The sequence below is a fragment of the Phyllobates terribilis genome, unplaced genomic scaffold (assembly GCF_046119375.1).
Source record: "Phyllobates terribilis strain yellow unplaced genomic scaffold, ASM4611937v1 Scaffold_8__6_contigs__length_399053987, whole genome shotgun sequence".
NCBI lineage: Eukaryota > Metazoa > Chordata > Amphibia > Anura > Dendrobatidae > Phyllobates > Phyllobates terribilis.
This window is the reverse complement of record NW_027362768.1, coordinates 32,689,247-32,713,466: the sequence shown is the minus strand read 5'-3', so window position 1 is coordinate 32,713,466 and position 24,220 is coordinate 32,689,247. Positions and strand designations below refer to the sequence as shown.

The window sequence follows — 24,220 nt, the reverse complement described above, 5'->3', positions numbered from 1 at the left end:
TTAAGGTGCAGGTGACAAGAGTGACCTATACTGGTTGGCCACCTTTCTCAATCCACGGTACAAGGAGAAAATTCCTTCTCTCCTTTTGGAGTCAACAAAGAGTTTTACAATTGAATTGTTCAAGAGGGCCATTGTAGATCAGTTGCTGAAAACATCACCCTCAGACAATGCTGGTGGCAGGGGTACCGGCTCTTTTCAACACCAAGGGATAATGGGGAGAGACAAGAACACCAGATCCAACAGAGGTGGGGGGAAAATGTGCATAAATTGTGCAATTTTAAATAAACCAGCACAACAGCAAAGGCTATCTGTGCCTATAACAATGCCAAGGAGGGACAAGTTGCAGAACATGGTCAAGGGGTACTTAATTGACCATACATGCGTCCTTTCTGACGCTTCAGTTCCCTTTAATTATTGGGTGTCTAAGCTGAACACTTGGCCCGACCTCTCTTTATATGCCTTGCCTGCCTGGCTGCTAATGTGGTGTCTGAGCGTGTTTTCAGTTCCGCTAGGGCAATCATCACTGATAGGTGCACACGCCTCTCCACAGAAAATGCAGACAGACTTACTCTGATTAAATTCAACAAGGACTGGATATCCCCACAGATTGTAATCCCTCCAGATGACAGCAAGCAAACCTAAATTCACCAAAAATTCAGATTCATGCTTCTGTTATCATCACCCCCTTCTCATAAGAACCTGTTTCCTTCCTTCGTCAACCATGACTCAGCCCATAGAGCTAATTTTTACAAACCCTATGCCGATTGTGCAGTGGACTAACCAGGACAGTATTCCTACTCCAGCCTAACTACTATTTGTGATTGGAGGCCCGTGGGATGGGGGCTTCCTGCGTCAACCATGACTCAGCCCATAGGGCTAATTTTTACAAACCCTATGCAAATTGTGCAGTGGACAAACCAGGACAGTATTCCTACTCCAGCCTAGCTACTATTTGTGATTGGTGGCCCTTGGGATGGTGGTTTCCAAAATAGTGGTTAAAATGGCCTGGTGCATGCTTTGTAGCAGGCAGGTGGAAATGTGTGGACTACTGCTTTGTGTAGGGCACTCAATGATTTTTTAAGTGGACTAATATGGACAGAAGGCAGGCTGACACCTCAAAATAGTGGTTAAAATGGCCTGGTGCATGCTTTGTAGCTAGCAGTAGGAAATATTTGGACTACTGCTTTGTGCAGGGCACTCAATGATTTTAAAAGTGGACTAATATGGACAGAGGGCAGGCTGACACCCCAGAATAGTGGTTAAAATGGCCTGGTGTGGGCTTGGTAGTAGGTAGTAGGAAATGTTTGGACTACTGCTTTGCGTAGGGCACCAAACTCCTCTTTAAGTGGACTAATGTGGACAGCAGAAGCCAGGATCTAACCCCTAAAACAACAGTGAAAATAGACCGGTGCTTAAAAAAAAAAAAGGCAGCATTAAAACTTTTGTCTGTGTGTGCTGGAAAATATTGCTTTGCACCTGACAAGAGCTGTTTTAAGATGGACACTGGAAGAACACTTTAACCTCTCCCTACCTAACACACAATCTCTCCCTCCCTGTACTCTGACTTTGTTGTGTGCCTTCAGCTCTGAAAAGCTATTTTTTAGTCGTATTATGGAGTTAGTGAGCGGCTCCTTTAAACACTGAACTAGTATACACTGCAGGTAGCCCTTAAAAGGGCTTTTGTTTTATCAAGAAGCCTAAATACTCTCCCTAGCAACTCAGCGATCTCTCCCTATGCTTAAAGAACGCAGGCTCCAGACGCAATGTGCACAAAATGGTGGCAACAGGGATTAAAAAGACTATGCTGCTGGGTGGCCAGCCAATCACAGTAATGCCACAACCAAGATGTCTGCGGCATTACTGTGATTGGTTAAGAAGCCGAGCATGTTTAATGGCTGCAAAGAAGGTGCCAGAACTGCAGGGTGGGACATCCGTATATAGCAAGGCAAGTACACCAATACTCGCAGAATAAAGTGTAACCCGAATGCCGTACTATCCATGCGAATAGCGAATAGTAACGAATACACTCGCGCATCACTACTCACAACGAAGGTGTTTTTAACAGTTTGGCTAGCATACTGCTTGTGTATGATGAGCGGGGGGACGTGTTTGATGAGGGGAGGGGCTGGGGGGAGAGCTAACAGATGCTGAGAGCAGCACCATGCTTCTAATTTTTTTTTTCCCCCAACTTTATGTATGCAAATCGTGGCTAGCCAATCGGGGCGCAGGAAGCATCCACACTGTCCAGACACAAGGGCTTGAGCTATTAGCTGCTGAAAAATCACATGTCCTCTCGATATAAGGAGCAGACATGTTGTGTGAGTGCCATTTTATGCTTATAAGTTATCACAGACGCTGCTGCTGGACGCCAATCCAACTTACCGAGAGATTTTAGCTAGATTGATAGATGGTTGCTTTTAAGTCAGATAGTTTAAATAACTAGTAGTAATGAGCAAGCACTAAAATGCTCGGGTACTCATTGCTCGGGTCGAGCAAATTGGAATGCTCGAGTGCTCAGTCCGCGTAACGAGCCCAATGTAAGTCTATGGGAAACTCAAACATTTTTCAGGCGGCTCCCCCCCCGGCGGTCTGCAGAGGGCCTAAAAATTGCCCAAATCGATTGGAACAGTGCTCAAATGACAAGGGAACAGCATGGGGAAGACCCCTGGAAGCATCTCTGACTCCCAGATCACTGCTGTCAACAACGTGGTCAGAGTATTACCCCACTTTTACTGACTCACAATAAAACATACAAAAACGAAACCAAAATGGATTTTCCTGGAAAATATGTTAAGGAACATCCTTTCCAGGGTAATGACTTGTATATAAGGCAAAATAAATAACCAAAAACAAAAATACTCCTCCACACCTTGGGCTATGTTCACACATAGTGTTTTTGATGCTTTTTTTTGCACTTTTGCATTGCTTTCAACCAAGATAAATGCATTCACCAGGAAATGTCATTTTAACATTTTACAACCTTATCTGGCCATGTGGTGTGTGACACATCATCAAACACATGCATACAGTGCTGAAAAGACATGCGAACAGCATGGGGAAGACCTCTGGAAGCATCTCTCACTCCCAGGTCACTGCCTAAAAGTGTGCCCATCAAAAGTGATCCTTGGCGCATGCGAAGATGCCTCCCGCCATGCATCTATCGTTGCAGACTTGCAACAATCACCATCCTCGTCCATGTCCCACTACAGCATTCAGTTGTCCCTACCCCATTCCTTGGAATGCAAGCGCAAGTATGCAGGCAGCCACCCACCCACAGGCTGCAATACTATACTGCCAAATTTTTGACAGCTGTTTGCACTTGAAATGTGGCCTTTTAGGCTCGTGGAGGCGGAAGTTTTTCATAACCTCATGCCGGCGGCGGCCGGGTGTCCATACTCGGTCCCCAGCCGCCACTATATTTCCCGGTATCACCTCCTCCTTCCACAAGCACGGGTCCCACAACATTACCCGTGCCCTCCCCAGTGCACGTACTGGGAAGGACTGCCTAACCAAAAACACGTGGACAAGTGAATGTGGCCAGGGATGGTACGGAGGCAGTCCACATCTTTTTTTGCTAAGAGTTGTATTTAGCTCGGTGAAAGGACTGGCATAGAGGGAAACCGTATCTACCCTGAGTGACATTTCTCCCAGGAAGTCCTGGAATTGAGCTTGTTGCAGAAGCAATGGCAGCCCGTCCAACATCAACTCGCACTTGTCGGTGGTGCTTTGACACACACACATCTTTCTTTGCGCATTCAATTTCTCGAATACAGAGTTGGACAATGGCCTGATCTGTAATGCGTTTTGAGAAATAACATGCTTAAGCATGGCCGATCCACATTATAAAAGCAGCCATAGAGTGTCCGGGAACCTTCCCCCACACTTTTCTTAGCCAAGGTTGCTTTTTGGCAGGGTTAGACGGGCTCACTAGAGAACTGGAGACTCCTACGGCGGGCCCTGGCTTCTCCTTCAGGAGAGTTCATAGTGCCGAGGTGAGGCCATGATGATGATAGAGGCCACCATCTGGTTAGTTTTCTGTTACTTGGAATGCAAGTGCAAGTATGCAGCCAGCCACCCACCCACCCACAGGCCGCAACACTAAACTGCCAGATTTCTGGGCAGCACTTTGCACTTGAAACCACATGCCGGCGGTGGCCGGGTGTCCATACTCGGTCCCCAGACGCCACTATATTTCCCGGTATCGCCTCCGCCTTCCACAAGCTTGGGTCCCACAACATTACCCGAGCCCTCCCCAGTGCACTTACTGGGAAGGACTGCCTAACCACAAACACGTGGACAGGTGAATGTGGCTAGGGACGGTATGGAGCCATTCCACAACTTTTTTGGCGAAGAGTTGCATTTAGCTCGGTGAAAAGACTGGCATAGAGGGAAACCGTATCTACCATGCGTGTCATTTCTCCCAGGAAGTCCTCTAAAGCTGCTTGCACTTGAAATGTGGCCTGAACATTACTGCTGGTACTTTTCTGTGGGAATTTGCTTGCCTCCTACCAGCCTGGAATATTTCCAGCAAACTATGGTACGACGCCATGGTACTAGCACTGCCCCCAGTACCAGTAGCGAAGCCATCCCCAATTTCCTTCTCAGGAATTTTATTTGGTAGACTGAGTGGCTGCCCAAATAAATTTTCTCACAAAGGAGCTGAAGATAGAGTGGCAGTAGGTGCAAGTTTCTCCAGCCTGTTAGATATTAGAGGGTGAACGGCAGCACATTGGATCAGTGGTTAGCACTGAAGACTTGCAGTGCTGGGATTCTGGGTTCAAATCCCAGCAAGGATAACATCCGCAAGGACTTTATATGTTCTCCCCGTGTTTGCGTGTGTTTCCGCCTCAGTAAAAAAGCAGCCATAGAGTGTCCGGGAACCTTCCCACACACTTTTCTTATCTACCCGGGCTGTCATTTCTCCATCACCAGGTTCCGCCCATTGTCACACATGACCTTGCCTGGCTGTATGTTCAGCGGTGAGAGCCACAGATTAGGCTGCTGTGTTACAGCTTTGAACAACTCTGCAGCGCTGGGCGGTTTGTCAATTAAGCATTAAGCATGTTATCTTCAGCACAGCCTGTTGCCGCTTGGCAAAGGCAGTGCTGCAGTGCTGTCAGCTTGTGACTGATGTGGACATTTCGGAGATGGAGGAGGAGGTGCATGAGCTGAACAATGTGATTACATTGAGGTTAAATTGGTGATGCTGTTTTTTATACTAAAGGAAGATCCTATTGTTTTGGTTTTTTTACGTTATTTTTTAAGACAAATGCATTCACCGGGAAATGTCATTTTAACATTTTACAACCTTATCTGGCAATGTGGTGTGTGACACATCATCAGACACATCCAGTTTTATTTATGATGGAGGGACTCTGAAAGTTATAAAGCCTATTTTTATAGGGACATCAGACGGCCCTTACTATTCTTAAAAGACCAGCAGTGGGCCCTAGCTATTGTTAGAGAGCCATCAACCGGCTATGCTTTGTTGTTCCCATTATTAACAAGTGGGTCTCCTATACTGTTATTGCGTGTGCAGTGACTGCAAGGGCTTTCAAAAATTTGGACGCAACCTAATACCCCTTTGAAGAGACATAGAGGAGGGTCTCAGTAAAAAAAATGTTCCCATTATAAAGGAGCTGGTCTCCTATAGTAATAATGCCCATGCTGTGACTGCAAGTGCTGCCAAAATTTGGGAAAAAACCCACTAAGAATTTAAAGACACACAAAGCAGGGCCACAGTAACAAGTACGACATGCTCCCATTAGAAAGGAGAGGGTCTTCTATACAGTTAGAGGGTATGCAGTGAGTCCAACGGCTGACCAATTTTAGGAAAAACCCCACTAAGAATTTAAAGACACAGGGAGCAAGGCCACATTAACAAGGTACGACATGTTCCCATTAGAAAGGAGAGAGTCTGCTATACAGTTATAGGGTATGCAGTGAGTCCAACGGCTGACCAATTTTAGGAAAAACCCCACTAAGAATTTAAGGACACACGGAGCAGGACCACAGTAACAAGGTACGACATGTTCCCATTAGAAAGGAAAGAGTCTGCTATACAGTTATAGGGTATGCAGTGAGTCCAACGGCTGACCAATTTTAGGAAAAACCGCACTAAGAATTTAACACACACAGAGCAGGGCCACAGTAACAAGGTACGACATGTTCCCATTAGAAAGTAGAGAATCTGCTATACAGTTATAGGGTATGCAGTGAGTCCAACGGCTGACCAATTTTAGGAAAAACCCCACTAAGGATTTAAAGGCACACGGAGCATGGCCACAGTAACAAGGTACGACATGTTCCCATTAGAAAGGAGAGGGTCTGCAATACAGTTATAGGGTATGCAGTGAGTCCAACGGCTGACCAATTTTAGGAAAAACCCCACTAAGAATTTAAAGACACATAGAGCAGGGCCACAGTAACAACAAATTCCCATTAGAAAGGAGAGAGTCTCCCATAGTGTTGGCCTATGCAGTGAATGCAAGGGCTGCCAAAAATTTGGAGGCACTTCTATGACCCTTGGAAGAGACATGGAGGAGGGACTCATAAAAAAATGTTTGCATTAGAAAGGAGTGGGCCTCCTATACTTATAATGTCCATGCACTAAGTGTATGGGCTGACAAACATTTTACCCCTGGGGGGTATACATGAACATACTGTATAAAAAAAATTTTTTAAGGTCATCATAATCACCCTTTACAAAAATTATGCAGGTGTTGCATCACGGACCACAGTCACCCTGGTGATATGGTGGTGGAGGATGAGGAGAAGGAGGAGGACAAGAACAAATAGCCAAAATCAGGAAGCGTATACCCATGTGTGGGTGTGAAAAGGTGCATGGGAATACACCTCCCAAGAAAAGACACTGGATTTAAGTTTATGTTACGCTGCTATCATTTGGTGGTGTTGAGAGGTCTGGCCCAATCCAGCCCTTGTTCATTTTCATAAGAGTCAGCCTGTCAGCATTTTCAGATGACAGGCTGATGCGCTTATCAGTTATAATTTCACCAGCAGCACTAAAAACCCACTCTGATAAAATGCTGGAGGCAGGGCAGGCCAGGACCTCCAAGGCATAGAGAGCCAGTTAATTCCACGTATCGAGCTTGGATACCCAATAATTATAAGGCACAGCGGAATCACGGAAGACGTTGGTACGGTCAGCAAGGTACTCCCTCAGCATCTTCCCAAACTTTGCACTCATTGTGAGAGTATCCCATGCCTCAGGACCTGTGCGATGGGAGGGTCTGAGAAAACTCTCCCAGAACTTTGACTGTGTTCCCCTGAAGTTGTGTCTCTCTCACCTGTACTCCTTGGTTGTCCAACGAAGTGTGCCCTCTGCCGCCAGCGTTTTCAGATGGGAATTTTTTTAATAGTTCCGCAACAAGGGCCTTCTGGTACAGCCCCATAGACCTGTCCGCCTCAGGAATAAGAGATATAAAGTTCTCCTTGTAGGTGGGTTTAGAAGTGTCACCAACTAGTAATGACTGTCACCCAAAATTTTGAGAACACGAGGGTCATGGGAAAGGTAGCGTAACATAAACTCGGCCATGCGTGCCAGACTACTAACAGGCAAGACTTCCGTGTCCTCACCAAGAGGATGACTGACCATGCTCTCCTCCTCCTCCTCCTCCTCCTCTCTGTCCTCTGGCCATCCACGCTGAACAGACGGTATGACAGCTGTGCATGTAGTATCGTCTATAGTGCATGAAACTAGCTCCTGTCCTTCCTCCTCCTCTTCCTCATTGTCACCCAATTCACGTTGGGATGAGATGAGGCTTGGCTGTGTGTAATCACCCTGTATGGTTCCTTGCTCCATCTCATTGTGCTCCACCTGCAATGCATCCTCTTTGATTGTGAGCAGAGAGCGTTTCAGAAGACAGAGAAGCGGGATGGTGATGCTAATTATGACGTCATCACCGCTCACCGTCTTGGTGGAGTCCTCAAAGTTTTGGAGGATGGTACATATGTCTGACATCCATGTCCACTCCTGAGGTCTTATGTGTGGAGTCTGAACTGAATATCGATGGCCTTGTTGATGCTGGTACTCAACAACTGCCCTCTTCTGCTCAAAAATCCTTCACAACATCTGCAGTGTAGAGTTCCAATGCGTGGGGCATCACACACCAGACTGAGCTGGAAGCTGCAAATGCTGCTGAAACACTGAAAGGGCGGCGAAAGCTGTAGCTGACTTTTTAAAATAGGCACACAGGCCGCGTACTTTAACAAGCAAATCCAGCAGCTCCGGGTAGGATTTGAGAAACTGCTGAACCACGAGGTTAAGCACATGGGCCAGGCATGATACGTGTGTGAGCTCGCCTCGCCACAGAGGCACCACCAGGCTCCGGCCATTGTCACACACGACCATGCCTGGCTGTAGGTTCAGCGGTGTGAGCCACAGATCTACCTGCTCTTTCAGAGCTGTCCACAACTCTTCAGCATTGTGCGCTTTGTCACCTAAGCATATTGGCTTTAGCACAGCCTGTTGCCGCTTGGCCGAGGCAGTGCTGCAGTGCTTCCAGCTTGTGACTGATGTGGTAATTTCGGAGATGGATGCTTAAGAGGAGGAGGAGGCTGAGGAGGATGAGGTGCAGGAGCTGTAGACCATGGAGGCAACTCTGATTGACATAGGGCCCGCAATCCTTGGCATCGGTAGGACGTGTTCCGGCCCAAGGTCCGACTGGGTCCCGGCTTCCACTATGTTAACCCAGTGTGCCGTCAGCGAGATGTACCGTCCCTGCCCACAAGCACTTGTCCACAGGTCCGTGCTTAGCTGGACTTTACCGGTAACTGCATTATTGAGATCACGGCTAATGTTTTGGGACACGTGCTTGTGTAATGCGAGGACGGCACACCGGGAGAAATAGTGTCGGCTGGGGAAAGAGTACCGAGGGACGGCCATCGCCATCTGGTTGCAGAATGATTCCTTCTCCACGAGCCTAAAAGGCAACATTTCGAGCGCAAGCAGTCGTAAAATGTGAGAATTTAGTACTGTGGCCTGTGGGGAGTTGGCTGCATATAAGGACTGGGGTATGGACAACTGAACACTGTGCTGGAAAAAGGACATGGACGTGCTTCCTGATGCTGCTACTTGAGAGTGTGCAACGACAGGTGCAGGGCAGGAGGCATCTTCTCATTCACCATGGACAAGGGATTGGCTTGCATGTACAACAGCGGAAGAAGCAATGGTGCCACCCGCAGACACTGTTCCTGGACCCTGGGGTTCGGCCCACAAAGTCGGGTGCTTTGCTTCCATGTGCCTGATCATGCTGGTAGTGGTCAGGCTGGTAGTTTTGCCACCCCTGCTGATGCTGGCCTGGCAGGTGGTGCAAATGGCCTTTTTGGGGTTATCAGCAGAGTCTTTAAAAAACAACCAGACTCGGGAAGACCTAACAGTTGTACAGGCAACTTCCTTCGTGTTAGTGTTACGGGGAACGGTTTACTGCCCTCTGTCTGCGGCCATCACACTGCTTCTTCCTGCCTGTTGGGGTGCTCTGCCTCCCTCCCCCTGTGTGCGGCTGTCATCGATCTGCATTTCCTCCTGCCAGGTTGGGTCAGTTACTATATCATCCACCACCTCGTCTTCCACTTCCACACCCTGGTCCTCCTCCTGACTTTCTGGCAATTGTGTCTCATCATCGTCCACCTCTTGTGACACTTTCCCACCGTCGCCTTCATTTGATTGTGGCTGCTCAAATATTTGGGCATCGCTACACGCGATTTCCTTTTACCCCGCTTCAAGTGGACCTGGCTAGAGGCCCGAATCTATAAATGGAAAAGTGAACAGCTCTTCATAGTGTCCAAGGGTGGGATCATTTGTCTCTGGGTACTCGGCAAGGTGGGAGGAAGAAGGTTCAGGGTGAGGAATATGCGGTCCAGACTCACGGCTACTGAGACTTGACCGTGTGGAAGACAGGGTGGTGGTGGCTAAGTGACAGGAATCAATATCCACTATCCAACCCACAACCTTTTGATACTGCTCTGGGTTCAATAGTGGTGTGCTGCGGTCCCCTAGAAATTGGGACAGGAAGGTCAGGTGAGAAGATGTGGGTGTTTGTTGTGGCACAATTTCGGCTTGCCCACGGCCTTGTCCTCGGCCTTTGCATGCACCATTACCATCACGTCCACTTCCCCATCCCTTGCCACGTGCCTTGCCCATTTTAAATGGAGGACAGTATCTTCCACGCTCACTTCAAATGACTGAGTTTGGAATGAACTTATATGTGATCCGCGTGATGGAGAAAACAGAGTTTTAAATACCTGGCCTGTAGGTAAGTAGTTTGAACAGCAAACTGCTGTGAATTTCTTCACTGACACACTAAAGGAAATTTTTAAAGGAGGCCAGAAATGGCAGTATTTTCTGACAACGTATATGTGATCAATGTGATGGAGAAAACAGAGTTGTAAATACCTGGCCTGTAGGTAACTATTTTGAACAGCGACCTCATGTCAATAACTTCACTCATACACTGCAACTAAATTTCAAGTGAGGCCAGAAATGGCAGAATTTTCAGGGCAATTATATGTGATCCAGGTGACGAACAAATCACAGTTTTAAATAGCTGGCTTGTAAGTAACTTTTTTGAACAGCGACCTGGTGTCAATAACTTCGCTGACACACTGAAACAAAATTTCAATGGAGGCCTGAAATTGCAGAATTTTCAGTGCAATTATATGTGATCCATGTGACGGACAAACCACAGTTTTAAATAGATCGATTTTTAGCGCTGTAATATGGAAAGGATCTGGCTGTATTCTGCAGTGCTAACAAGCAAATGGAGCAGAAAAACTGTGTGCTCTGGATTGCTTTTTAAGCAAATAATCAGGATTAAGATCCTAAAAAATATTATTCCTTGCCTCTGATACCTGGGGCTATTTCTAGAAATATCTGTAAAAGCACCAGCAGACAGAACTGGAATGGACCCTCTTGCTATATACACTTCAGTCTGCCACATACACTGCCTGCCTAGCACTGATAACTATGCAGCTGGAATAATCGGCAGAAGGACTGTTAGTTGAGATGGATATGTGTAGAATATGTTTTGGTACACCTACAGTAACTAAGAAACAAGCGAATCTCTCCCTAGCTCAGCAGCACCTCTCTCTACACTGCCTGATTCCGTAGTAGACTGTGTTGAGCATGGCGGCGCCTGGTCTGATATATACCTGATGACGCTGTGCGGCCAGCAAATCACTGTAATGCCACAACCAACATGGATGCGGCATTACAGTGTGTGGCAGACAATCCCTGCATGTTCATTGACGCTCTAAAGAGCGCCAAACATGCAGGGAGGGGACCCGAGGTCCCGCCGAGCAACCCCGGAAATATTTGGCAAGCGCCGAGCATCTCGAGCATTGAGATGCTCGGGCGAGCACAGAGCAGTAGCGAGCATGCTCGCTCATCACTAATCAAAAATGCTACGTGTGAACATTGCCCAAGGTGTGGAGGAGCATTTTTGTTTTTGATTATTTATTTTGCCTTATATACAAGTCATTACCCTGGAAAGGATATTCCTTAACATATTTCCCCAAAAAATCCATTTTGGTTTCGTTTTTGCATGTTTTATTGTGAGTCCATAAATGTGGTGTATTACCTCTGACAACATTGTTGACAGCAGTAACCTGGGAGTCAGAAATGCTTCCAGGGATTTTCCCCATGCTGTTTCCATGTCATTTGAGCACTGTTCCCATCAATTTGGGCAATTTTTAGGCCCTCTGCAGACCGTCGGGGGGAGCCATCGGAAAAATGCTCGCGTTTCCCATAGACTTACATTGGGCTCGTTACTCGGACTGAGCATTCGAGCATTCCAATTTTCACGACTCGACCAACGAGTACCTGAGCATTTTACTGCTCGCACATCACTAGTTAGGAGATAAACGAATGACTGTGCAATATTTGAAAGTCCTTAATGGGTGATACTAGTGATGGGCGAACCTGAACACTAAAGTTCGGAGTCCATACCTAACACCTAATGTTCGGACACGGACCCAAAACACAAACTTCCTAAGGAAGACTGTGTTAATGTTTGGGCTCCGGTGTCCTGCGCTGTCACTTGCGTGACAGAGCAGGAGACACTATCTCTGATAGGCGGTAACAGCATTACCGTGGTCAGAGCACTGTGAAATCATTCTGACAGTTGTCAGCATGATCCCACTGCTGTGACAGTGACCTGTGGTAAAAAGCTTACCACGGGTCATAGGCGCCGGCTGATGGTACTACTACTGCCATCAGCCGGCGCCTACTGCCATAGGAAACAGCGAGAGCAGGCACCTCTGGATGGGAGCAGTAGTCTCCCATCCGCCGGCACCTGTGCTGTGCTTAATCTAAAAAAAAATGTTAAAATTAATAAAAAAATATTCAAATAAAAATAAAACACATTATACTCACCTACACCTTGTCCCCGATGTTATCCGCCCCTGCAAAAAAAAAATAATAAAAAAAAACATATACTCACCTTACAGCTAATCCCAAAAGACCATGATCACCTATAACAAAATTAAAATAATAAAGCAACCTCAACCTCACCTGTCCACCGCAGTCCAAATATCGAGGATCCCACCATGATCCCATGAACAGAATGGCCACATTGTAAAATGTGACCACTCTGTTCATTTGTCGGCAATACATTCAAGCTCAGTGTATTGCCGGGAAATGAGGTCAGCTGACGTGCAGTGAATATTTTTCCTCGCTTGCCCTGATGCCAATGAGTTGAACTGAGTTCATTGACGCAAGCATGGGAAAAAACTCACCACGTATGCGCTGACCTCATTTGCCGGTGATCATGGGCTTCAGCTGGCATTAAATATGGTTTAATTTAGAACATTAAAGGTGTCTGTGTTTATTTCAAATAAAATATTTTACTCACGGTGTGGGTGTTTTTATTTTACATTTCACCATCACTATGGGGTTAGTAATGGGGGTGTCTTATAGACGTCTCTCCATTACTATCCGGGGCTTAATGTCAGATGGCATTATAAGCTGACATCAACCCCAACCCTATAATCCCACTGCCACCGCTACAGGGCTGTGGGCAGAGCGAGGCTAAGTGCCAGAATTGATCATCCGATGGATGTGCCATTTCTGAGGCATCTGAGGGCTCCTGTTTCTAGCCTTGGAGGGGGCAAATATTCATTGCCCATTCCTAGGCTATTAATATCAGCTCCCAGCTGTCTGCATAGCCTTTGCTAGCTGTTAAAATAGGGGGACCCCCACACCATTTTTCCCCCAGAAATTTACACATTTATTAATAAATTACATGAACAGTAAGGTACACACGCAAAGCACGGATTATATATATCACATATTTTATCTGTATATCTATCTATTATCTATCTATTATCTATTTATTATCTATAAATCTAGCTATCCATATTAGTGATGAGCGAGTATACTTGCAAGTACTCGTTACTCGCCCGAGCATCTCAGTACTCGAGATGCTCAGAGCTCGCCGAGTACTTGCGAGATGCGCGGGCGGATTCGCAGGTCCCCTGACTGCATGTTTGGCGCTCTTTACAGAGCCAATGAACATGCAGGGATTGCCTGTCACACTCTGTAATGCCTCAGCCATGTTGGTTGTGGCATTACAGTGATCGGCTGGCCGCACAGCGTCATCAGGTCTATATCAGACCTGGCGCCACTGTGCTTGTCAGTCTACTCCGCAATCAGACAGTGTAGAGAGAGGTGCTGCTGAGCTAGGGAGAGATTTGCTTGTTTATTAGGTAGTGTAGGTAGAACAGAAGTATATTACACATATCCATTTCAATAAAAAGTCCTTCTGAGGAATAATCCATCTGCAGAGATATCAAGCAGGCTGTGTATATAGGCAGGCAGGATATATAGCAGACTGCAGTGCATATAGCAAAAGGTTTGGTCTGCTGCTGCTGTTAGACATTTCTAGACATAGGCCCAGGTCTCAGGGGCCAGGAATAATTTTTTTTTGGATCTTAATCTTCATTACTTGCTTAAAAAGCAATCCAGAGAACACCGTTTTTCTGCGCCATTTGCTTGTTGACAGTGCAGAATACAGCCAGGTCCTTTCCATATTACATTGCTAAAAATCCAGCTATTTAAAACTGTGGTTTACGTTTTCAGAAAATACTGCCATTTCTGGCCTCCATTAAAAATTTGTTTCAGTGTGTCAGCGAAGTTTTTGACACCAGTTTGCTGTTCAAAATAGTTACCTACTGGCACGGTATATAAAACTGTGGTTTCTCCGTCACACTTATCACATATATGTTTTCAGAAAATACTGCCATTTCTGGCCTCCATTAAAAACTTTTTTCAGTGTGTCTGCGAAGTTTTTGACACTTGTTTGCTGTTCAAAATAGTTACCTACAGGCAAGGTATTTAAAACTGTGGTTTCTCCGTCACACAGATCACATATAACTTTGCTCCAAATTCAACCATTTGTAGTGAGCGTGGAAGATATTGTCCTCCATTTAAAATGGGCAAGGTGCACGGCAAGGGAAGGAGAACTGGACGTGATTGTGATGGTGATGGTGCATGCTGAGGCTGTGGGCAAGCTGAAATTTTGCCACAGCAAACACCCACATCTTCTCGCTCGACCCTCCTGTCCCAATTCCTAGGGGACCGCAGCACACCAATATTGAACCCAGAGCAGTGTCAAAAGGTTGTTGGTTGGATAGCAGATAATGCTTCCGGTCACTTTGCCACCACCACCACCATCACCCTGTCTTCCACATTGTCAAGTCTAAGTAGCCGTGAGTCTGGACCGCATATTCCTCACCCTGATCCTCTTTCCTCCCACCATGCCGAGTGCCCGGAGACAACTGATCCCACACTTGGACACTGTTCACTTTTCCATTTATAGATTCGGGCCTCTCACCCGGTCCACTTAAAATGGGGCAAGAGGAGATCGTATGTAGCGATACCGAAATATTTGAGCAGCCACGGTCACACGAAGGCGACGGTGGGAAAGTGTCACAAGAGGTGGACAATGATGAGACACAATTGCCAAAAAGTCAGGAGGAGGACCAGAGTGCGGAAGTGGAAGACGAGGTGGTGGATGATAATAATAACTGATCCAACCTGGCAGGAGGACATGCAGAGCGAGGACAGCATCAGGCGGGGGGGGGAGGCAGAGCAATCCAACAGGCAGGAATAAGCAGTGTGGCGACCGCAGACAGAAGGCAGGCAACCGTTCCTGGTAACACCAACACGAAGGAAGTTGCCAGTACAATTGTTAGGTCTTCCCGAGTCTGGTTGTTTTTTAAAGACTGCCAATAACCCTAAAATGGCTATTTGCACCACCTGCCAGGCCAGTTTCAGCAGGGGTGGCAAAACTGCCAGCCTGATCACAACCAGCATGATCAGACACATGGCAGCAAAGCACCCGACTAAGTGGGCCGAACCCCAAGGTCCAGGAACAGTGTCTGCGGGTGGCACCACTGCTTCTTCCGCTGTTGTGCATGCAAGCCAATCCCCTATCCATGGTCCATGTGAAGATGCCTCCTGCCCTTCACCTGTCATTGCTAGTGTTGAGCCACCCTCGTAGTGTTCGGGTTCGGATCGGTTCGTCGAACACCGGGATTTTCGAGGAACTGTTCATCGAACACTGTCGAACACCGTTAAAACCAATGGCAGGCAAACAAAAACACATAGAAACACATAGAAAACACCTTCAAAGGTGTCCAAAAGCTGACAAACTGCTCAGAAGACACTCTCTTTAAAAAAGTCGGCCGGCAATTCAGCAGCGGCATACACCGGTACCCGACAATTTAGACAAGAAGGACTAGAGCATCACACATAGATTAGATAGATAGAAATATGTCAGTCACATATATAAGAAGTACAGTGATAGTGTTGATTACTGTACTTGTCATTTAGTGTTAAAATAAAGGATTTATTAAAAAAAAATTGGCGTGGGGTTCCCCGTAATTTTAGTCTCTAGCGGATGTTAAGCAGACGGCTGGGGCAGATATTTGAAGCCTGGGAAGGGGGTAATACCCACGGAGCTTCCCAGGCCACTAATATCCGCCCCCAGCTGAATACCTAGCCTTTACTAGCTATTAAAATGGGGGACCCCCAAAAAAATGACGTGGGGTCCCCCCTATTTTAATAGCTAGCAAAGGCTAGGCAGACAGCTGGGGGCTGATATTAATAGCCCTGGAAGGGTGCCATGAATATTGGCCCCCTCCCAGGCTAGAAGCACCAGCCGTCAGCCGCCCCAGAAGGCGCATCCATAGGAGCGGTGGCAGTGGGGTAATAGGGTTGGGGTTGATGTCAGCTTATAATGCCAGCTGACATCAAGCCCAGGTTAGTAAGTATATTTATTTTTTATTTTATTCTTTTTTTTTACAGGTACTATGGTACCCGGGTCCAGAGGAGAGTCTCCTCTTCTCCAAACCCAGGTACCATCCGCACATTGAAGTGCATGGAATCCGCATCTGCAGATGCCGTGGTGCAGATTCCATGCGATCCAGTGCAAGTCAATGGCAGCGAAAACGCGGCGCTTCTGCAAAGTAATCGGTAGTGCTGCGTATTTTTCCGCATTCATAATCCGCAGCGGAAATTTCCACAGCATGTGCACAGCACATGCGGATTATCATTGGGGAACATGGCTGACCTTCTACCAAGCGTTTTTTAAGCGTTTCTGCAGTGAAATTGCCGCTGCGGAAACGCTTAAAAAACACATAGTGGGCACACTGCCTTATTGACACTGGTTGTATCAGTTAAAGCCCTATTTTGCTCTCTCATTTCCTTCCAGCATTTTTACATTAGTGTTAATAGTTTGAACTGGATACGCTGGGCAATTGGAAGCCAGTGAAGGGATCTTATAGACTGTAATTTTATGATTGCTGGAGCCAGTCTACAGTAAAAAAGCAGCCATTGAGTGTCCCAGGAACCTTCCCCCATACTTATCTTAGCCAGGCATGCTTACTGGCAGGGTTGGACGGGCCAACCAGAGAACCGAAGAATCCTCTGGTGGGCCCTGGCTTCTCCATCAGGAGAGTTCATAGCGCAAACCTTTCAGGTTGTTATGATGAGGCCATCCATTTCCTTAGTTTTCTGTTACTTGGAATGCAAGCGCAAGTATGCAGCCAGCCACCCACCAACCAGGAAGCAATACTAAACTGCAACATTTCTGGACAGCTGCTTGAACTTGAAATAGTGCCTTTTAGGCTCGTGGAGGCGGAAGATTTTCAAAACCTCATGGCAGCTGGGACTCCATTCTCGGTCCCCAACCGCCACTATTTCTCTCAGTGTCGTCCCCCCCTTCCACAAACACGGGTCCCAGAACATTACCCGTGCCCTCCCCAGTGCACTTAGTGGGAAGGACCTCCTAACCACAAACACATGGACAAGTGAATGTGGCCAGGGGCGGTACATCTCACTGGAGCCAGGCCACAGCAAAAAAGCAGCTATAGAGTGTCCGGGAACCTTCCCACAGACTTTTCTTAGCCAGGGCTGCTTCTCAGCAGGGTTAGATGGGCCCACCAAGGAACCGGAGACTCCTCCGGTGGGCCCTGGCTTCTCCTTCAGGAGAGTTTATAGTGCCGAGGTCGTGATGATGATAGAGGTTGTGATGATGATAGAGGCCACCATCTCCTTAGGTTGCTGCTGGTACTTTTCTATGGGAATCAGTTTGGTTCCAACTAGCCTGGAATATTTCCAGTGAACTATGGCACGATGTCATGGTATTAGCAGTGCCCCCAGTATCAGTAGCAAAGCCATCCACAATCTCCTCCTCAGGAATTTTATTTGGTATACTGAGTGGCTGCCGAAATACTTTAGTTTCTCACAAAGGAGCTGAAGATACTCTGTTGCAGTAGGTGCAAGTTTCTCCAGCATGTTAGATATCAGAGGGAGAACAGAGAGGGCAGCACAGTAGCTCAGTGGTTAGCACTGAAGCCTTGCAGCACTGGGGTTTAGGGTTCAAATCCCACCAAGGACAACATCTGCAAGGATTTTGTATGTTCTCCCTGTGTTTGTGTGGGTTTCCCCCTCAGTAAAAAAAAATCCATAGAGTGTCCGGGAACCTTCCCACACACTTTTCTTAGCCAGTGATGCTTCTCTGCAGGGTTGGACGGGCGCACCAGAGAACCGGAGAATCCTCCAGTGGGCCCTGGCTCTCCATCAGGAGAGTTCATAGCGCAAACCTTTCAGGTTGTGGTGATGATGATGAAGCCATCCATCTCCTTAGTTTTCTGTTACTTGGAATGCAAGTGCAAGTATGCAGCCAGCCACGCATCCACCCATCCACCCATCCACCCAAAAGCCGCAATACTAAACTGCAACATTTCTGGACAATTCACTAAATTAGGGCCTAACACCAGCAAAGTGGCATCAATTTCACAGGAGTAAAAATAGTTTCATTGAGACAGAAACCTCTTCCACTACAGCCAACCCAATAGATGTAGCCACAATCAGGAGTGTTCACATTTAAGAAAATGAGGGCATAAAACCACCAAAGTGGCATCAATTTCACTAAAGTAGAAGTAGCATAATGGTGACGAACACCGCTTCCACTACAGCCAACCCAATAGATGGAGACCCAATCAGGATTCCCCACATTTCCAAAAATTTGTGGCAGACACCAGCAAAGTGGCAACAATTTCACCAGAGTAGAAGTAGTTTAATGGAGACAGAAACCTCTTCCACTACAGCCAACCCAATAGACGGAGACCCAATCAGGAGTGTTCACATTTAAAAAAATGAGGGCTTAAAACCACCAAAGTGGCATCAATTTCACTACAGTTTAAGTAGTATAATGGGGACCGACACCGCTTCCACTACAGCCAACCCAATAGATGGAAACCCAGTCAGGATTCTCCACATTTCCAGAAATTACTGGCAGACACCAACAAAGTGGCATCGATGTTGAGGGGCTGCATAATGGGGACGAGATTCGCCCCCAGTTATGTTAACCTGTTTATGGGGGTGTTTGAGTCTGTCTTCATCGCGCAGTCCCCCTCTACAGCTGGACATGTTCTCCTCTACAAGCGTTTCATTGATGTTCTCTTCTTTTTGTGGTCAGGGACTAAAGAGGAGGCATCTATGTTTGTGGAAGAATTAAATTTGAATACATGGGGTCTTACCTTTACAGCAACTGTGTCAGAAACAGCCCTCCATTATTTGGACCTTTTGGTGCGGGTTGACCCTTCGGGGAGGTTGTCCACGTCTACCCATTTTAAACAGGTTGATGTCAACAGCTACCTTTGCTTTGACAGTGGACACCTCCCTAGATGGGTCAGAAATGTACCATATGGCCAATACTGGAGGATCAGAAAAAACTGCACTAATAATTCTGATTTTGCCCTGGACGTCAAAATCCTCAACAAACAGTTCAGGCAAAAAGGATATCCACGGAAATTACTGAGTGATGCCTTTCAGAAATGTAGAGCATTATCTCAAGAGTCCAGTATCAAAAAACTCCAGCTCCGTTCCCAAGACAGTATTGTTAAGAGCACGACTTCGGCCAGTGATAAAAACCCTGATGACGCTACTGAGTTGAGTAACTGGAGCCTGGTGACTACTTATAACCAGTCTCACAGGAACATCCAGAAGTTATTAGACAAATTCTGGTTTATCCTTAAGAGTGATCCGGTCCTCTCTAGGCACCTTCCTGATAAACCAAGGGTGGTGTTCAGAAGGGGTAAGAACCTCCGCAATATGGTGGCTCCTAGCAATACGCTATGTGAATCCTCTCCAACCCAACCTATCGGCATGGGCAATTTGATCAGTGGTTGTTTCTCTTGTGGGTCCCCAAAATGCATGTGTTGCCAGAGTATCTTGAGTGGTTCAAAGACTTTCTACTCGAATACCACTGGCAAAACATAAACCATTAGACAATTTTTAAACTGTCACTCCATGTTCATGGTATATCTCCTTGAATGTACGTACGGCCTACAATACGTGGGCCATATGATACAGGCCATGCATGCACGGATGAATAAACATAGGTCTAACATTCATAGTGGTTTCCTTCTACATAGCGTTTCTAAACATTTTTCTGTGGCGCATAATAAGGATCCTACTGACTTAAGGCTTAAAATTATTTATCAGATTGCTGAAACCACGACTAACCGCTTGGGTCGTTTAATTAATCGTGAGAGTTATTGGATTTTTAGATTGGGCACGCTGTCCCCTGAGGGCCTTAATTTAATGATTGAGAATGCGATTCATTAACCCTATTTCTCTCTTGGTTCTTATTCACGCATTACTAGTTTTTATTCATTTTTTATTTTTTTATTAATTTTATATTTTTTATATTTTATTTATAATCCCTGCTAGTACATCATGACACTATTGGGTATACTGTGGCATATTTTATCCTCTTTTTTAACCTTTTGACCTAATGTAGTTTTTATATTCATATTTATATGATATTCATTTCTTTTACTTCCTTTTTTTTTTTTTTTTTCTTTTCTTCCTGTTTTGTATTTCCTGTGTTGTCATAATTGTTAGTGTCCTTTGATTGGTGCACCTACCCTATATAATGGTTGCTCTTTCATCTGCTCTCTAATCTACCTGAGGAAGATAGCTTCTGCTATCGAAACGCGTCGTGGTGTTAGAGAGCGTACTAAACTATTAAAGGTTTGTGTGTTATAACCTAATCCCCTGTCTAGTTGTTCTAGCGCTTCGCTAACACCGCACAATTCCTTCTTTCTTCATATGGGGTTGGGGGCACTGTGAGATATGACATTGTATCAGAGGACATTGGGCTATGGGTGCATATCCAGCAGTTTTTAGGAATGTCTTTAGAACCTATGTCTCACAGCAGGACTTGATGATACTTATCAGTTTGTTGTCCCAGTCCTCTTTTAGTATATCATTGAGAGTTAGGGTTAGGGATGCAATTGCCATCAGAAGTGTCCAAAGGGGAAGTGCCATATTCTTTGCTGCTGCCGGGGATCAGGACTTTTTTCAGTGGCTGGCGTTGATCTTTGCCTTGGAGCTTGACAGAAATGGCAGAGGTCAGTAGTACTTAAAATGGCTCACTGTATCTGGGTTTAGTGGTCTCATTATATGTCTCTTGACCACAACCCAGTCTCCTGGTACCAATGTGTGTGTGTGTGTTGCTTGGGGTCTGGGATGGAGGAAAGAACATGGTTATGAGTAACAGTCAAATGTTTGTGCAACCCCAAGACATATTCAGCGAGGGAACTGTAAGAGGCCTGCAGCTGCTGTAGGAAATACAACCCTTTCTTTGGGACACTACCAAACAGTATTTCATCGGGGACAGCTTCTCTCTATGCCTTGGGGTGGTCCTCACTGAATATAATGCCATGGGCAAGCAATCTACCCAGTACAAGAGTGTTTCCTCCATGCACTTCTGGATTTTTAATTTCAGAGTACCATTAAGGTATTCCACCTTCCCACTACTTTGTGAGTGATAGAGAACATGGAAAACCTGTTCTATCCCCAGAGTGGCCATGATCTGTTTCATCAGTTCTCCAGTGAAGTGTGAGTGTCTCTGTCACTCTGTATGATTTGGGGGAATTGGATGTTTCGCCCCCAGCAGTTCACCCCCAGCAATTCGCCCCTGGGTACATTTCGCCCCCGCACATTTCGTCCCCAGCATTTGGCCCCCAGGATGTTTTGTTCCCGCACATTTCACCCCTGCACATATCGCCCCCAGTTCGCCCCGGTCTGGGGGCGAAATGTGCGGGGTCGAAATGTGCGGGGGCTAATCTTCCTGGGGGCAAAATGATAGGGGCAAAATGTGCGGGGGCGAAATATACCTGGGGCGAACTGATGGGGGCGAACTGCTGGGGGCAAATTGCTGGGGGGCGAACTGCTGGGGGCGAAACTTCCTATAACCATGGTTTGGTTACCCCATATCTACAAACCTTCTCACTTATCAAAATTTTGTTTTGAACTTTGGTCATGGCTCAAGCTTCAGGCAACCAAGGGAAGAGATCAAGGCATACCAAGACGTATTCATAAGTACCCACCTTAGGTAGCTATATGTAGTCCTACTGCAGTCTCTGAAACAGGTAATCTGGTTTTGGTTTGCATTTTGTGGGACTCGAATAGGTCTACCAGGGTTATGTTTCACACAAACTAGACATACTTTGTAGCCACATTTGGGACCCCTGTGGGTGTTGCACTGCTGCACACATAACACCCTTTGAGTTGTGCACCAGGGGGATGTGCTAGGGCAGCCATCATGGGGAACACGCAGCGTGGGAGGCCAAATCCTGTGTTTGCCTGCCATACCCCTGACTGACCGTGCAGTACCCACTTTGGCCCATTTGTTCTGTTCGTGTGGGGGAGCCTGGGTCTGGACCAGCAGTAGTTCACGATCAACAGCCACTGGGGCCAGTGCGGTGACAGTCTCCTCTGTGAAAAGGTAACTTCTTGCACTCTCAGTCATTGAGTCCTCTAGCGGGACTGTGTCATCTATGGTCAGTATTCCAGTCAGAGGTAGTCGTGCTGCTTGCCTAGATGCCTGGTCGGCCAAGTCAATCCTTACTGAAAGGGGAGTTTGTTCCATGTGTGCGCCAATAGCTGCCCTTTGGAGAAGGGTGAGTGCTGTGAGTAGCTGCTCTACCGCCTCATAGGTTTGCCAGCAGAGGTCAGGAAATTACTGCTTCACCAAATGGCGCCAAAGTTATGTGCGACCCTTTAAAACATATCTCGAGTCCGAAAATACACGAATCTCTTTACCTTTACCCAGATTGCACTCTTCAGCGAGCGCCTTCAGCTCAGCCTCTGGCGTAGATCAGCTGGAGGAGAGTGGTTCATGTATTACTGTCTTACCATTGTGGACTACTGCATACCCAGTGAAAGAACCGTGCTTGATCACTGTCCCGAGCTCTGGAACCATCTACAAAATACTCAACAGAGGGGTTTGAGAGGGTACATCAGTGATATCTAACAAGTCCTATGTGTTTGCATCCATCAATGCCTGACAGTCATGTTCATGTGTCAATGTCACACTGAGCTTCCTCATCTGCTAGTTTGAAAAACTAGGGTGGATCTTGACTCATCGTCCCTCCCTCTTTCCCATCCTGATATTCTCCCTTTTCTAAATCCACTGGTAATAACGTAGCTGGATTTAGAACATTACGGAGTTTGAAAGTTATATGGGGCGGAAATTAAACGGGGAGATTATAGGAACCATAGGACCTCCTCTCTGGAGCTCTCGGAAGTTATCATGTATCACCACATTCTCCACAGTACTTATAGGATGCTACTTTATACAGAGGGATGGACACCTGGTTTAAGCTTTACTGTCACCGGGGTGTGGATAGTTTTCCCCAATCAAGTTTGTAAGATGCCCCAGCTGGCTGGTTATGTTCTTGAACCAAGTATTTAGGGAATGGGGTTCAGAGCGTGTACAGTCCAGGGCTGTAGGAAGTGTCAGGGACAAGAGACTACACAGTGGACATTCATCTATGAGCCTAGTCATCTTGGGGCCATTTGCAGGCTCCAATTTTCTGCAACACATCTGTCCCTAACAAATCAAAATATACATCAGGGGAAACTAAAACCTGGATTACAATTGAAATTGAATCATGCTAATTCAGTCGGAGGGGCTGAGACATTTGTAATTTAGTAGGCCGTCCCTCTACCCCTTCACAAGTTACATATTCGGGGGACAGTATGTCTTCTGATTTCTGTTCTTGCATTAATACTGTACTGGCTGCTCCAGTGTCTATCATGAATGTAACAGCCTTTCCCCCAGTGAAATATCTCCCCCTCCTTCTTCCCTTTCTTGCTGCACAGGTCCTAATTTGTAATTAACTCTTTCTTTGACATGCTTTCTACTTCAGCACCCCAGGCTATTTCCTTCAGATCAACCTATTGTGCCACTCCTGGCGACTAGTGTGTTCTACGGTCTGGACTATACGTCTAAGACCATTCATGAATCACTGCAGGAATAGTAAGGGGTCACTGTAAAATGACTTTACTAGATCATCCCATGTGGCCCGATATGCCTCCTCAACACCATAGAGACATATTATAAATGTTAGGGGATCCAGAAGCTGGGTACAAAGAGCGATGAGCTCACTGGGGGACCAGGGCCATTGTTATTCTATTGACCATAACCATGGTCGACCATGTACCAGCAGCTTACTTTCTATCCTAGGAGGTAGAAAGTGTACATGACTTGTAGTCCTCATGGGGGCAGAGGCACCTTGGACATGCATGGACATGGGGGCCCACAGGACACAGTAATTAACCCCACGGGGATTCTGTACACAATATCTGCAATTCTTGCATAAGGCAGGGGTGTCACAAAGGATG

At 46.5% G+C, this 24,220-nt stretch overlaps 1 protein-coding gene across 3 annotated transcripts in view; it reads left to right on the top strand.

Annotated features, from left to right (window-relative positions):
- LOC141156682 (coagulation factor XIII B chain-like) overlaps window positions 1-24,220 on the top strand; it is a 784,153-nt gene that overhangs the window by 562,272 nt on the left and 197,661 nt on the right. The gene's annotated exons all lie outside the window — the stretch shown is intronic.